This window comes from Rhinopithecus bieti, unplaced genomic scaffold, assembly GCF_001698545.2.
Source record: "Rhinopithecus bieti isolate Rb0 unplaced genomic scaffold, ASM169854v2 scaffold_47444, whole genome shotgun sequence".
NCBI classification, from domain to species: Eukaryota; Metazoa; Chordata; class Mammalia; order Primates; family Cercopithecidae; genus Rhinopithecus; species Rhinopithecus bieti.
In genome coordinates this window covers 260192-276111 of record NW_016819781.1, presented here as the reverse complement: position 1 = coordinate 276111, position 15920 = coordinate 260192, and the positions used below count along the sequence as shown (strand labels likewise).

General features: G+C 38.0%; 1 pseudogene; it reads left to right on the top strand.

Moving 5' to 3' along the window:
- Positions 1-787: 787 nt before the first annotated feature.
- Positions 788-15920, top strand: part of LOC108519946 (nuclease-sensitive element-binding protein 1-like) — a 44471-nt pseudogene continuing 29338 nt past the window's right edge.

Here is a 15920-nt window from a genome sequence, read left to right as displayed (position 1 = left end):
AAAAAAAAAAAAAAAAAAAAAAGCTGTCATAGATCGAGCTGAATTTCTCTTAATTCTCCAGTAACCCCAGTTCCTCCAGCACCACTACTGCCTCCCAGCCATCAAGTAACCACAAATGCAAGATTGGCATAGATTCTTAATACATACTTTTACATATGACTATATCTATAGAAAATACAGTTTTTTTTCTGTGTTTAGGTAAATATCATAGTGTACATGTTATTTTGCAATGTGCCATTTTCACATAACAATGTATTTTTTAGGGCTGGGCATGGTGGCTCACGCCTGTAATCCCAATACTTTGGGAGGCGGAGGCGGGTGGATCACGAGGTCAGGAGATCGAGACCATCCTGACTAACACGGTGAAACACCATCTGTACTAAATATACAAAAAATTAGCCGGGTGAGGTGGCGGGTGCCTGTAGTACCAGCTACTCGGGAGGCTGAGGCAGGAGAATGGCGTGAACCCAGGAGGCGGAGCTTGCAGTGAGCCAAGATTGCACTACTGCACTCCAGCCTGGGCAACAGAGAGAGACTGCATCTCAAAAAAAAAAAGAAATCTACTCAATTAGGTTCAAACAGATCTTGTCCATTCTTTTAACTCTATATCATTGCATGAAATGTATAAACTCAATTTTTTTATCGATTCTTCTACTACGGAAATTTATCTCTTTTTCTTTTGAAAATATTGGTCCTACCTTCTTGTTTACATTTTTAAGTATGCATTTGGAAACGTATTATGAAATGTTCTGTACATCTAAAAGGCTCTATATAACATGCAAGCAACATGAAGAATAACACAGGTATGAAGGCCCAAGGACAACGGTGTACTAACACCCCTGAGGGAGCCTCATATTTGGCAGGGACTAGTAGTACAGACTGCTCAGGGTAATTTGGGTCTGGTGCTCCACTCATGAGTTTTGGCAGGGCTTCCAGCACCCCATGAAGACATGAAAAGGCATCATTCTTGAAGGCTAAGATGAAACTTGCTCTTTAACTCAGGAACAAGGCTCCCCTTTTCTGGAACTGAAAGATACACAAAGTTTCCTTGTTTCCCTAAAGTGGGGCTCAGGTGGAAATGGCAGGTCTTTTTCCACTGTCTACTCTCAGCACAAGAAAGCATAATGACTTTTTTTAAAATGTCTTTCGTATTTCTGAGGTCCCCAAGTTGTCCTGTGACAAACAAGTGATTGCCTTCTTTGATACTTAAGTGAAGTTTCAGCATTTTTTATTTTTTAAATCATCACCATGTAGCTTGTGCTTTCGAACTTTTTTTTTAGATACTTAAAAAAGGAGGGGCGTTTGCAAGTTGGAGTTGAGGTTCAGAGGAATGAACATGGACTTAGCAGTGAGTCAGCGATAAATGCAACTTGCTGCTCTATCCCTCAGCAGTGGTATGATATTAAGCAGATCACTTAGAGTCTTTGTCAGTTTCTGTGTTTGACAAGGGAGCACATTCCTCAGGCGGTCGCTGTGAGCATCATGTAAGACAATATGTGCAAAGTGCCAGGTACAATATCAGGGCACAATAAATAACAGTTTAGGGATGCTTATATGTCAGCCAGGTGAATCATATCAAAATGTTTTAATGGACTATCTTAATTATCAGACTTATGGATTTGACTTGAACCTACACTATTCTGAGAAACTTTATGCAACTCTTCATTTCTCCTTGGCTTCCCTTCAAACTAAACTCTGCAATCTGCTTCCAGCCCTGCCAAGTCACACAAGCTTTCTTTTAGAAGAGGCCATGGCATGCAGATGGCCGAGTCCAACAGCATGCCCTCTTGGTAGCGTTGACACCATTGACAATGTGCTGCCTCTTAAGACACTTCCCTCCTTGGTTTCTGTGACCCTCATTTCTCCTGGTTTACACAAGCTCCCAGGTACCAACATCCTTCATGGACTCTTACCTGGCCCCAAGTTTCCTCAGGGGTTGGTCTTGAGTCCTTATCTCTTCTCACTTTTCAGTTCTCTCCCTGAGTGATCGCATTCACTTGCACACACAGGTAGAGCCATGTCTCCATCTCCAGACCCAGCCTCTCCCTGAACGTCAGATTCTGTTTTCCAGTTCTCTAGTGAACTCCTCACATTGCAATCCCTCAGACATCAAAGTCAACATGTCCAAAATTCACCATCCCACAGGACTTCATCCCAAATCTGTGCTGTGGGCTTCACTTTGGCAAATTCCCTGTCACCATCCCCTCAGTCACCTAAATCAGAAGCACTGGGATACATTTAGAAGCATTGTGCTGATACCACTTGTATCAATGCTGCTTCTTTAAAAAAACAAAAAACAAAAACAAAAAAAACCTCTTATTGCCCAGACTAGAGTGCAAAGGCACTGTCTCAGCTCACTGCAACCTCCGCCTCCCAGGTTCAGGCAATTCTCCTGCTTCAGCCTCCCAAATAGCTGGGATTACAGGCACACACCACCATTCCTGGCTAATTTTTGTATTTTTAGTAGAGACAGGGTTTTGCCATGTTGGCCAGGCTGGTCTCAAACTCATGACTTCAGGTCATCCACCCACTTCGGCCTCCCAAAGTGCTGGGATTACAGGTGTGAGCCACTGTGCCCGGTCTTTTAAAAAAATATTCTGTTTAGAAACTCTCCAGTTAGTTTCCACTAGCCAGGTTCAGGCCCTTCCTACTGACCTCTCGGTCTCCAGTCTAGCGTCTCTTTATTAACTCCATTCTCCAACATGCATTCAGAATGACCTTTCTAAAAAAAACAAAAAAAAGTCACATACAGTGCCAACCAGATGTGGCCATATCATTTATCAGCCAAACTGAGACACCTCTGATAGTGAAATGGTGTGTGCTATGAGTAATTACACTGGAACAACAAACAAACTCTCACTTTATACCAGGGACTGTGCTAAGTGCTTTACATACCCAATAAATTTATCCAGTAGCTATTATTATTATCTAATTGCAGATGAGGAAACTGAAGTTTACAGAGGTTAAATGGCTTGCCCATGGGCATACAGCTAATATGTGGAAGAATGGGATTTGAACCCAGCATGATCTAATTCTAGAGTTCATCACCTTAACTACTTCTTATGCTGATCTTCTTAATTCTTTTTAAAAAATGTGTTGATTCCTCACCATCCATTTCACAACAAAGCTTTCTGACATGGCCACAGCCTTCTCCGCAACCACTCATCCACAGGGACCCTTCCCTGAAGCTGGGCACAACCAGCTGCTCCTCTCCTCCATGTATTTGGTTTGTGTTTCTCCCAGAAATTTCCCACCATATCCTCATCTAATTTATCAAACTCATCAAACTCAGTTCATAGGTCACCTCTCCCAGGTTAACTGCCCCTGCAGTGGGCTCCTTCAGCATCCTGTGTGTGTATAATTCAGAGCATTAATTATGCTGTATTATCTATATCCTCTTCTGGTAAGGTTTCTTTTGCTGCCTTCTTCCAGCTATTGTCGTTGAATGTGTTGCTTATTTTCCTTCAAAGTTTCCTGTCTTCTGATCAGTGTATTGAAAACTCTAATTTCCCCTGTAAATACTGCTTTGGTTGGGCCTCATGCATTGTGACATGTGATAATTTCTTTAACCCAAGGAGTTAAGGAACTTTTTACAAATTTTAGTTTTCATTTGGTTCTTGTTGGTTAGTTGGTTGGTTTCCAGAAAATGGAAAACATTTTAGCTCTTTTGGAATATTCCCTGCCACCATCTTTTATTGTTATTGATTTTTAATTTTATTGCATTATGACCACAGAATATAATCTGCATGATGATACTGAATCTTTGGAATAAATTGGAGCCTTTTCTGTGGCCTAGAACATGGCCAATTTTAATAAACATATAATGTGTGCCCAAAATGTATATATTCAATTTGTTGAATATAAAGTATTATATATGTCTATTATCTCAGGCTTATTAGTAATGTTATTTAATTCTTCTGTGTCTTTCTTTGCTTACGTTATGTCTGCTCTGTCCATTGGTATCCAAGAAAACTGTTAAAATTTCTACTTATCTTATTCAATATTGTATTCCCAGCACTTAGTACAGGTACTAGGTGCATTACAGTTTGTTATTGAATAAATGGAAATACTGCCCTGATGTACTTGATATCTAGGACTCATCTTATTAGAAACAAGTCATTTAGAAGCCAACTCAACTTAGCTCTGATTCAACATGCCCTTGGCCACGCCCATGCCACTCTGCAAAGAGAGAAAGGTTACAGAGCAGATCCAGGCCAGGGTCTTGGAAAGGGCCCATGCAATGATAGCACTCACAGTTCTTTCATTTGTGAAAGTGCTTTCCCATGCCTTAGCTGTTTTGTGTTCGCTTCATGGCAGGACCACCAGGGAGGCAAATCATATTTTATTATCCCAAATACACAGTTGAGAATCTAAAGAGCCACACACAGTCAAAGACAGAGAAGCATGTAGAAGTCCCTTCACTGTTTTTAAAAAATTAGGCCGGGCATGGTGGCTCATGCCTGTAATTGCAGCACTTTGGAAGGCCAAGGAGGGCGGATCACCTGAGGTCAGAAGTTTAAGACCAGCCTGGCCAACATGGCGAAACCCCATCTCTACTAAAAATACAAAAAATTAGCTGGGCATGGTGGTGCATGCCTGTAATCCCAGCTACTAGGGAGGCTGAGGCCAGAGACTCGCTTGAACCCGGAAGATGGAGGTTGCAGTGAGCCAAGATCGCACCACTGCACTCCAGCCTGGGCTGCAGAGTAAAACTCTATCTCAAACAAACAAACAAAAAAAAAAAAATTAAAGGGCATCTTATTTTGAAATGTTTTTAAGAATTTGGTGATTTTCTCTTTAATTATCAACGGGGTATGACAGGCTGGGCACAGTGGCTCACATCTGTAATCCCAGCCCTTTGGAAGGCTAAGGCAGGAGGATTGCTTGAGCCCAAGAGTTTGAGGCTACCCTGGACAACACAGCAAGACCCAATCTCTACACAAATAAAAAAATTAACTGGGCATAGTGGCACATGCCTGTAGTCCCAGGTACTCGGAAAGCTGAGGCAGGAGGATCACTTGAGCCCAGGAGTTTGAGGCTGCAGTGAGCTATGATCATGCCACTGAATGCCAGCCTGAGTGACGGAGCAAGACTCTGTCTCAAACAAACAAAAAGAGTATGATTAATCAATAACAAATGTTGGCAAAGATACAGAGTAATTGGAATCCTCAGACATTGGTGGGAATGTAGAATGGTGCAGCCTCTGTGGAAAACAGTCTAGCAGTTCCTCAAAAAGCTAAACATAGGACCCAGCAATTCCACTATTAAATATATTCTGAACTAAAAACATATGCTTACAATAACTTGTATGTGAACATTCATAGCAGCATTATAATAGCTAAAAAATGGAAACAACCCAAATGTCCATCAATTGATAGAGAAACAAACGAAATGTGGTATATCTATACAACGGAATATTATTCAGACACAAAAAGGGGTGCAGCGCTGATATATACTACAATATGGATAAACTTTGAAAACACTGAACTCAGTGAAAGAAGTCAAACACAAAAAGGCCACGTATTGTATTACTGCATTTATATGAAATGCCTGGAATGGGAAAATCTTTAGAAATAGAAAGTAGATCAGTAATTGTTAAAGGCTGCAGGAGGGAGAATGGAGAGTTGCTGCTAATGAGTATGGGATTTCTTTTGGGGATTGTATTAGGATTATCTAGAGAAACAGAGCTAATAGGAGACAGATGATTGATTGATATAGATAGATAAACAGATAGATAGATAGAGCAATTTATTATGTGAACTGGCTCGTGTAATTATGGAGTCTGAGAAATCCCATAATATGCTGTCTGCAAGCTGGAGAACTGAGAAAGCCAGTTGTGTAATTGTCCTAATTCTGAAGGCCTGAGAACCAGGAACTCAAACATCTAAGAGCAGAAGATGGATGTCCCAGCTCAAAAAGAGGGATGATGAAATATTCTGCAATTAGATAGTGGTGGTGGTTGCACAGCCTCGTAGTTATTCTGAAAACATCAAAATTGCACACTATTGTTTGTGAATCATATCTCAATTTTTTTAAATGGTATGGCAAATCAATAATTCTGTATCACTTCTCTATATCCCAACAGAAAATTCCCTGGAAGCAACACAAAAGAGTATAGACTTGGGAAAAGATGGAGCACATTTAAATTCTTCCCTTACACTATTACCTCCAGAACTTGAGCATTTTATTTAACTTCTCTAAGCATCAGTTTTCTTACCTGTAAAATGAAGGCAAGATTACCTATCTTACAAAGTTGTTGTGAAGATTAAATGAAACCACCTAAGTAAAACAGCTAGTCCTCTACCACACATTTAATAGGCATGAATAAATGACTGCTCTTATCATTATGCTTTTATTATTACTATTATTATTTTCACATATTTCAGATCTTTCATATCTAATAATTTTAGTAATATTTTTGTTTGACACTTCTAATCACAGAGATATCAAATGTTTCTTTTCTGTGAGCATAATCTTGGTGAATTCTTAGAAAATATGGCTTAAAGGAAAATCTATTTTTAGCACACTGAGCCATCTACTGTGCCTCCTCCATGGAACAAATAATAATTAAAAAAGCAGCTGCGGGGGAAAAAAGCATGTCCCATGAATTTACTCAATGCATTATGAATAGCAATAGAATTGTTTGCCCATTGCACCCCCTTGTGAGAGCTCAAGGTAACTACCTTTATTCAAGAGAGTAGGTGGTTTTGAGCCTTGCCATTCAAAGTTTGGTCCTTAGTTCAGCAGTATGGGCATCACATAAATGATTGTGAGAAAGTTGTTTACTTAGTTTTCTCTCTTTAATTTTAGGTTCAGGGGGTTCATGTGCAGGTTTGTTACACTGGCAAATTGTGTGTTGCAGGGATTTGGTGTAGAGATTATTGCATCACCCAGCTAATAATCACAGTATCTAACAGGTAGTTTTTCATTCCTCACCCTCCTCCCACCTTCCATTCTCAAGTAGGCCCCAGTGTCTATTGTTCCCTTCCTTGTTTCTACGTGTACTCAGTGCTTAGCTCCCATTTATAATGGGAACATGTGTGTTACTTCACTTAGGATAATGGCCTCTAGCTCCATCCATGTTGCTGCAAAGGACATGATCTCACTCTTTTTTATGGCTGCATCATATTCCATGGTGTATATGTACAACATTTTCTTTATTCAGTTCACCATTGATGGGCATTTCGGTTGATTCCATGTCTTACGGTTTTTTGTGTCTCAATTTTTTTTAGTTCAGCTCTAATTGTGATTATTTCTTTTGTTCTGTTAGCTTTGGGGTTGGTTTGCTTTTGTTTTTCTAGTTCCTCTAGGTGTGATGTTAAGTTATTAATTTGAATCTTTCTAACTTTTTGATGTGGGTATTTAGCACTATAAACTTTTCTCTTAACACCGCTTTAGCTGTGTCCCAGGGATTCTGATATGTTGTATCTTTGTTTTAATTCATTTGAAATAACTTCTTGATTTCTGCCTTAACTTCATTGTTTACCCAAAAGTCATTCAGGAGTATGTTGTTTAATTTCCATGTAATTCTATGGTTTTGAGAGATCTGCTTAGTATTTTCTGTTTTTATTGTGCTAGGGTCTGAGAGTGTAGTTGGTATGATTTTGGTGTTTTGTAATTTGTTGAGATTTGTTTTATGGCCAAACTAACATGTGGTCGATTTTAGAGTATAAGCCATATGCAGATGAGAAGAATGTATATTTTATTGTCATTGGGTGGAGTGTTCTGTAGATGTCTGTTAGGTCCATTTAGTCAAATGTTGAGTTAGGGTCCTAAATATCTTTGTTAGTTTTCTGCCCTGATGATCTGTCTAATACTGCCACTGGGGAGTTGAAGTTTTCCTCCATTATTATTATTATTATTATTATTATTATTATTATGTGGTTATCCACATCTCTTCATAGGTCTCTACAACTTGTTTTATGTATCTGGGTGCTCCAGTGTTGAATGCATACATATTTAGGATAGTTATGTCTTCTTGTTGAATTGGACTCTTTATTATTATGTAATGCCCTTCATTGTCTTTCTTGATCATTACTGGTTTAAAGTCTGTTTTGTCTGAAATTAGAATAGCAACCTCTGCTCTTTTTTGTTTTCCATTTGCTTGGTAGATTTTTCTCCATCCCCTTACGTTGAGTGTGTGGGTGTCATGGCATGTGAGATGGGTCTCTTGAAGACAGCATACAGTTGGGTCCTCCTTCTTTATCCAACTTTCCATTCTGTGTGTGTGCCTTTTAAGTGGGGTGTTTAGCCCACTTATGTTCAAGGTTAATATTGATATCTGTAGATTTGATCTTGTCATCATGTTGTTAGCCAGTTGTTCTGCAGACTTGATTATGTAGTTGCTTTAGAGTGTCAATGGTCTATGTACTTATATGGGTTTTTGTGGTGGTTAGTAAATCTTTTGTTTGCAGGTTTAGCACTCCCTTAAGGACCTCTTGTAAGGTAGGCCTGGTGGTAACAAATGCCCTTAGTATTTGCTTGTCTGAAAAGGATTTTATTTCTCCTTCACTTATGAAACTGAGTTTGGCTGAATATGAAATTCTCAGTTGGAATTTCTTTTCTTTAAGAATGATAAATATAGGCCCCCAGTCTCTTCTGGCTTGTAGGGTTTCTGTTGCAAGGTCTGGTGGTTGCCTGATGGAGTTCTCTTTGTAGGTGACCTTCCCTCATTTCTAGCTGCTTCTATATTTTTTCTTTCACGTTGACTTTGGAGAATCTGATGACTATATGTCTTGGGGATGGACGTCTTATATAGTATCTCACAGGGTCCTCTGAATTTTCTGAATTTTAATGTTGACCTGTCTAGTGAAGTTGTGGATATTTTTGTGGACAATATCCTAAAACATGTTTTCCAAGTTGCTTGCTCTCTCTCTCCCTCTCTTCCAGGTATGCCATTGAGTCATAGATTTGGTCTCTTTATATAATCTCACATTTCTCAGAGGTTTTGCTCATTCTTTTTTATTCTTTTTTCTTTATTTTTATCTGAGTTGATTCAAAGAACTGGTATTCAAGCTCTGAGATTCTTTTCTCGACTTGGTCTATTCTGCTATTAATACTTCTGATTGTATTATGAAATTCTTGTAGTGAGTTTTTCAGCTCTGTCAGATCAGATTGGGTCTTTCTTAAAATGTCTATTTTACCTTTCACCTCTTGTATTGTTTTATTGGATTCATTAGAGTCCTTGGATTGGGTTTTGACTTTCTTCTGAATCTTGATGATCTTCATTGCTATCCAGGCCCTGAATTCTATTGATATATCTGTTATTTCAGCTGTCAGCCCAGCCTGGTTAAGAACCATTGCTGGGGAGCTAGTGTGATTGTTTGGAGCGGAGACACTTGGCTTCTTGAGTTGCCAGAGTTTTTGCAGTTGTTCTTTCTCATCTGTGTAGGCTAATGTTTCTTTAACCTTTGTAGTTGCTGTCCTTTGGATAGGGTTTTTTGCTTTTATATTCCTTGATGCCCTTGAAAGCTTGACTGTGCTATATTTTGGGTTCAGTTGCTGGCTTTGTTTCTGGATAATATCAGCGGGGCAAGTCTCAGCTCAGCACTCCTGGATTGCATGTTCTAAACCTGGAGGTCTGGTACCAGGCCTATGACTTTGTCCTCTGGCTCCTCACGCAGAGGTGTTCCCAGTCCACTGGCAACAGTATGCCAATGCAGGAGGTGCTGGCAAAAGCACTTCATTGGGCTGGTGGCAAATACACACATGCTGTCTGGCAATGTGTGTATTGCCAGACACCATGTGTGCACACCAGCGGGGGGCAGGGTGGCAGCAGCAGGGTTCATGCACATGCACCAGTGGCAAAAGGGCAGTAAGGTCTATGAGTGCACACATGTACATGGGCAATGCACTAGGCGGGGGCTGCAGGCAAGTAAAGCAGTGCGGGGAGGCTGCAGGTGGATGCACATCAGTGGGCCTGTCTGTCAAAGCTCTCCAATGGTTAGGCAGGGTCTGCTGGTGAAGGAGCTATGGCAGCAGCCTGCAGGAAGTGCCATGGTTGGGCATCCAAGGCTGCACTTCCAGCAGATAGTCAACAAAGGCCAACACCACCTAATGGAGCATGGTAAGTCTTGGGGGATAGGCCTCCCTGGCTATGCTTTGCTGCAGTTATTCCCACACCACTCCACTGGGCACTGTACAGGCTAGAGTCTTGTCCCTGCCACCTCTCCAAGTAGCTCTCCCTGTCAGCCCAAATGTCCATGAGGGCCGTGGGGTCTTCTGCAGCTAAGATTCTAGGATTCTGGATTCTAGGATTTTATGGCAAGAGTGAGCCACTCCTCACCTATTTAACTCACCCCTTCCCAGGAGCTGCTAAGGGTCATGCATGAGTCCTGCTGCTCGGCAGCCCTATGCAGGATTCCAAGCTTCCTGCCCATCCAGCCCAAGATCTGCCTCCTCCCTCTCTCCACTCTTACTGCCTTCCTTCTGAAGATCTGCTTGGAGTGTGCCAGTCTTATTAATGGTTTGGTCTCTTGGTGAGAGATCCTTTTCCTGGATCTATCTAGTCAGCCACTTTAGTTCCTCTCCATTAGAAATTTAGATCTCAGGTCCCATCTTCTAGTCAGAATCTGCATTTTTATCACACTCCCCAGGTGATTTGCATGTACTATAAGTTTGCAAAGTACTAGCTAAGAGTGTATAGTAAAACACGCAGACTTTTATTCAGGAAACATTTATTGAGTGCTTTACTAGTGAATATTAAGTTCTGTCCTAGGAACTGGAAATAAGAAGATAAGTTTAATTCTTTCCATAAAGATAATTGGGATTTAAAACCTATAATAATTAGAATTAACTATGTACTTTTTGAAAGGAGAACTTTATGGTAAGTAAATTATCTCTCAATTTTTAAAAAGAAGAGTATGGCAAATCAAGAATCACAGATAACCATTCTAAATCCTAATAGAAAAGCTCCATGGAAGCAGCAGAGTACACACACTTAAAAAGTGTAGACTTTGGGACAGAAGGATCATATTCAAATTCTATCCTTTCAAGTCAATGAACGCCAGAGGAGAGTTATGTACACAGAGGAGAGTTATGTACACAAGAATAAAACAGCTAATTGTGATTAGAAGAACTGAAGGAGGGTTTAAGGGGGAGGTAGCATTTGACATGGAACTTAATGAGCAGGAAATTACCACGTGAGTAACACTGGGCAGAGTATTCCAGACTGGAGGAATGCCATGAGCATAATGCCAGGTTCAAAGGCATGTGATGTGTTAGAAGAATGTCAAGCTCTTTAGTGTGTCTTTGGTGGGTAAGGTGTAGGTTAAAAGGCAGTTATCTTTGGGGAATTGGATTGTGAGAAATTCTCACTTCCTAAGGTATATATTTCTATCAGTTTGAAAGGTTAACAATGACATTTTATTTCTGAAAAAAAAAAAGCAAAATGTTAATTAAAAGGCTTTTCTAAAGAAGGCATTGAAAGCTCTGGAAAGTTTGGAAGACTTTCACCCTGAAAACTATAAATAAATTTTGTTATACTAACCATTCATAAAAACCAATAGAAAAAAGATTAGCATTAAAAAATTAAAGATTATAAGCTAACTATAAGAATAATTATCTCTGATGATTATAGGAATTTGCAGTTTTGAGTTATATATTCTTGTAAAGTTTAATGTTTTCTCTTACAACAATCTGGAGTTATTTAGATAACTTTTTTTTCAAACTAAAGAAAATAGAAGACAAATTTTTAATGAAGTTGTTACTGGAAGGAGTATACATAGCTGCAAACAACAAGAGTTACTTATAATTTTTTAAGTTATTTTAAAAGTTAATTTATATAAATAAAATAAGATTTTCTCTATATGCTATCACATCCCACAAAAATCACTGGATACATTTTCATCAAATTTGGGAGTGGGGATGACATGGAGGTGAAGGGGAGGAAGGGAGGAGAAGGAAAAGTAACTATAGGCAGGTGGTAGGGAGTAATTAATGGGTGACTGAGCTGTGACACCCCTGAGCAACTCTGGATGTCCATGCAGCATGCACGCATTGGAATTTATTAACTGATAATGATTTTTAAAAGTATAACTGTGCAACCATAGAAGTCATACTCAAATATCTCATACCAAAGAAAAAAAATCCCAGCTCACCAGCCAATCAAGAATGACAGCCAGCTCCTCTTTACCAAAAGAACTTGTTGCCCTATCACCCACCACTTCCACTCCTGAGGATGGAAATGAAGACAACTCTTGGCTGGCTGTTGGAGGAGGGATGATCACAGGTGGTATATCCCACCCCTCTCTCCTCCTAGAACCTGGTCCATGACTGTTTTTCACAATGATCCCCCATGCAGTCTTGCCTATTATTTTAGGCTAGTGACCATTCTTTTCCTCCTTGCCCATACTGTAATGATTGTTAAATATTTTAGTATTACCCTTCCTAGGTCCAAAACCTAGGAAGGTTCTTTTGTCAATAAAAGGACCAGCTTTGGGTCCTTTCGTAATTGACCAGCTTCCCTTGTCAATAAAAAGAAAAACAAATTAAGAGTACTAAGCGTAACATCACCCAGTTATAACTACAAAGGTGAAAAACAGCACACATGGGGTGGGGGCAGGAGGGCAAGAGATAAGCAGAAAAAATATTTGAGAAAATAATGGTCAAATAGCTTCTAAATTTGATGAAAACTATAAACACACAGATCCAAGAAGCTCAACAAACACCAAACAGAGAAAACTTAAAGAAAATCACATCAAGGCATAGATAAGCAAATTGTTGAAAACTAGCAATAAAGAAGAAATGACAACAACAACAAAACCCTCTTTAAACCAGCCAGAGGAGGAAAAAGCACATTTCACAGACAGGAACAAAGATACAAAAGCAGCCAGAAAACAATGGAATCCATCTTTAAAATGCTGAAAGAAAAATCAGCTATAATCCTAGAATTCTATGTCCAGTAAAAATACCTTTCAAAAGTGTGGCCAAATTAAAACCTCCTTAGAAAAAAAACAGAACATAAGGAAATTCATCACCAGCTAAATTGTTCCACAAGACATGTTTTTGTTTGTTTGTTTGTTTGTTTGTTTGTTTGAGACAGAGTCTCACTCTGTTGTCCAGGCTGGAGTGCAGTGGTGCCATCTCAGTTCACTGCAACCTCTGCCTCCTGGGTTCAAGCGATTCTCCTGCCTCAGCCTCCCCAGTAGCTAGGACTACAGGCACACACCACCACCCCGACTAATTTTTGTATTTTTAGTAGAGATGGGGTTTCGCCACATGAGCCAGGCTGATCTTGAACCCCTGACCTCAGGTGATCTGCCCACCTCAGCCTCCCAAAGTGCTAGGATTACAGGCATGAGCCACCATGCCCAGCCCAAGACATATTTTTAAAGGAACATCTTCCAGGGGAAGGAAAATAACATCAGCTGAAAACTTAGATCTACACAATAAAATTAAGCACACTCGAAATAGTAATGACATGAGTAAAATTAGATTTTCTTCATTTTAATTAAAATGATTGACTAAAGCAAATATAATATATTGTGGGATTTATTGCATATGTAGAAGTAAAATGTATAATGCCAGTAGTAAAAAGGATGGAAGGAAGAAAGAAAAAAATCCTGTTACAAGATTCTTGTTCTAAAAAAACAGATTATCAGATGAGATAAAAATGTTAGACCTAACTATATATTGTCTAGACAATAGCAACTTTAAATATAAAGATACAGGTAGGTTAAAATTTAAATTATGGAGAAAATGCCATGTTAACATTGAGCATAAGAAAGACAATATCATGTTAATATTGAGCATAAGAAAGGATGACATTCAGGATAAAGAGATACAGAGGAACATCTTATTATAATGAAGACATAACAATACTAACTGTGCATACACCCAATAACAGCACTTTAAGTTGCATGAAGCAAAAACTGACAAAAAAGAAAAGATAAATTGGCAGTTATAACTGAAGATGTCAAAATTCCTCCCTCAGTAATTGTTAAAACAAGTAGCCACAAAATTAGGTAGAACATAGGAGACTAAATAATACTATCAATCAATTTGACTTAGTTGATATTTATAGAATACTCAACCCAACAACAGCAGAACATACATTCTTTTCAAGTGCACATGGTACATTCACCAAAATATATCACATGTTCAACCATAAGGCAAGTCTCAATAGACATCAGAAGATTTAAATACTACAGAGCCCCTTCTCTGATTGCAACGGAAGTAAATTAGAAATCAATAACAAAAAAATCTGAAAAAAATTCAAATAGTTGGAAATTAAATAACACATTTCTAATGGAAACATGGCTCAAAAGATAAATTACCAGGAAAATTGTAAAATATTTTGAACTGAATGAAAATTAAAACACAACATATAAAAATTTGTACATACAAATAAGGCCATGATTACAGGGAAATTTAAAGCATTATCTCCTTATATTATAAAATAAGAAATGTCTAAATTAATTGTCTACACTTTCACCTTAACCTAGGGGAAAAAAAAAACAAATTAAATGCAATGTAAGTAGAAGGAAGAAAATAAAAACAAAAGCAGAAATCAATAAAATAGAATACAGTCAAACAAAAAATCTATTAAACCAAAAACTAACTTCCCAGAAAAAAATCAATAAAATTGATGCACCACTAGACTGATTAAGTTAAAAAGAGAAAATACAATTACCAATATCAGAAACAAAAAAGGAAGCACAAATTTCCAATATTAGAAATGAAAGAGAGATGCTACTATCAAGCTTACAGTGATTAAAAAGATAATAAGAGAATATTATTAACAAATTTTTGCCTATAAATGTAATAACTTAGATGAAATAGACAAATACCTTAAAAGAAACAAATGACCAAAAATGACTCAGGAAGAAGTAGCAAATCTTACTATCCCAATATCTTTTTAAAAATGTAAGTTTATAATTTAAAACCTTCTGACAAAAAAATCTCCATGCCCAGTTACCTTTACTGACAAATTCTATAAAACATTTAAAGAAGAAATAATACCTATTCTACACAAATTCTCACAGAATATAGAGGAGAAGGAAACACTTTCGAATCATTTTATGAGACCAACATTACCCTGATACCCAACCCAAATACATTACAAGAAATAAAAAACAGACATCAATATCCTTCATGATATAAATGCAAAAATCTGTAAAATCTCAACAAATCAAATCCAGCAATGTATAAAAAGGATAATATATCACAGACCAAGTGGTTGAATATTTAACATTTGACATTCAACTACTGTATTCACCATATTAACAGACTTAACAAGATAATTCATATGATTTTTTCAATAGATGCAGAAGAATTATTTGACACGACCCAAATGTCTTATAAAGTTAAACATACATGTCCAGCAAGACAGCAGTTTCCACTCCTAAGTATTTACCAAGAAAATGCTAACATGTCCACATTTGTATGCAAATATTCATAGTATTGTGGCTTTATTCATACTAACCCGATACTGGAAATAATCCAAATGACCATTAATAGGGAATGACTAAACAAATTGTAGCTTATCCATAAGATTGGAAACTACTCAACAATAATAAAAACAACCTATGTTACATGCAATGACATGAATGAATCTCAATGTTCTTATGCTGCTCTGAAAGGAACCAGACACAAAAAAGTACATAATGTACGACTTCATTGACATGAAAGTATAAAAAAGAAAAATCTATTATGACAGAGAGCACATCAGTGGATGCTTAGGACCAGAAGTGCATGGAAAATTAAATAAGGGTGCAAGGAACTTTTTAGGATGATAGAAACATTCCATAAATATTGATTATTTCACAATTATATTGTGTGAAAAATTAAGGCATATAAATATGTCAAAAGTCATCAAATGTGCACATAAAATGGGTGCATTTTAATATGCAAATTATACCTCAATAAAATTTTTTTTCCAAAAGTGAACCATGGGGTTTTATAAAAAAAAAGAAGAAGAA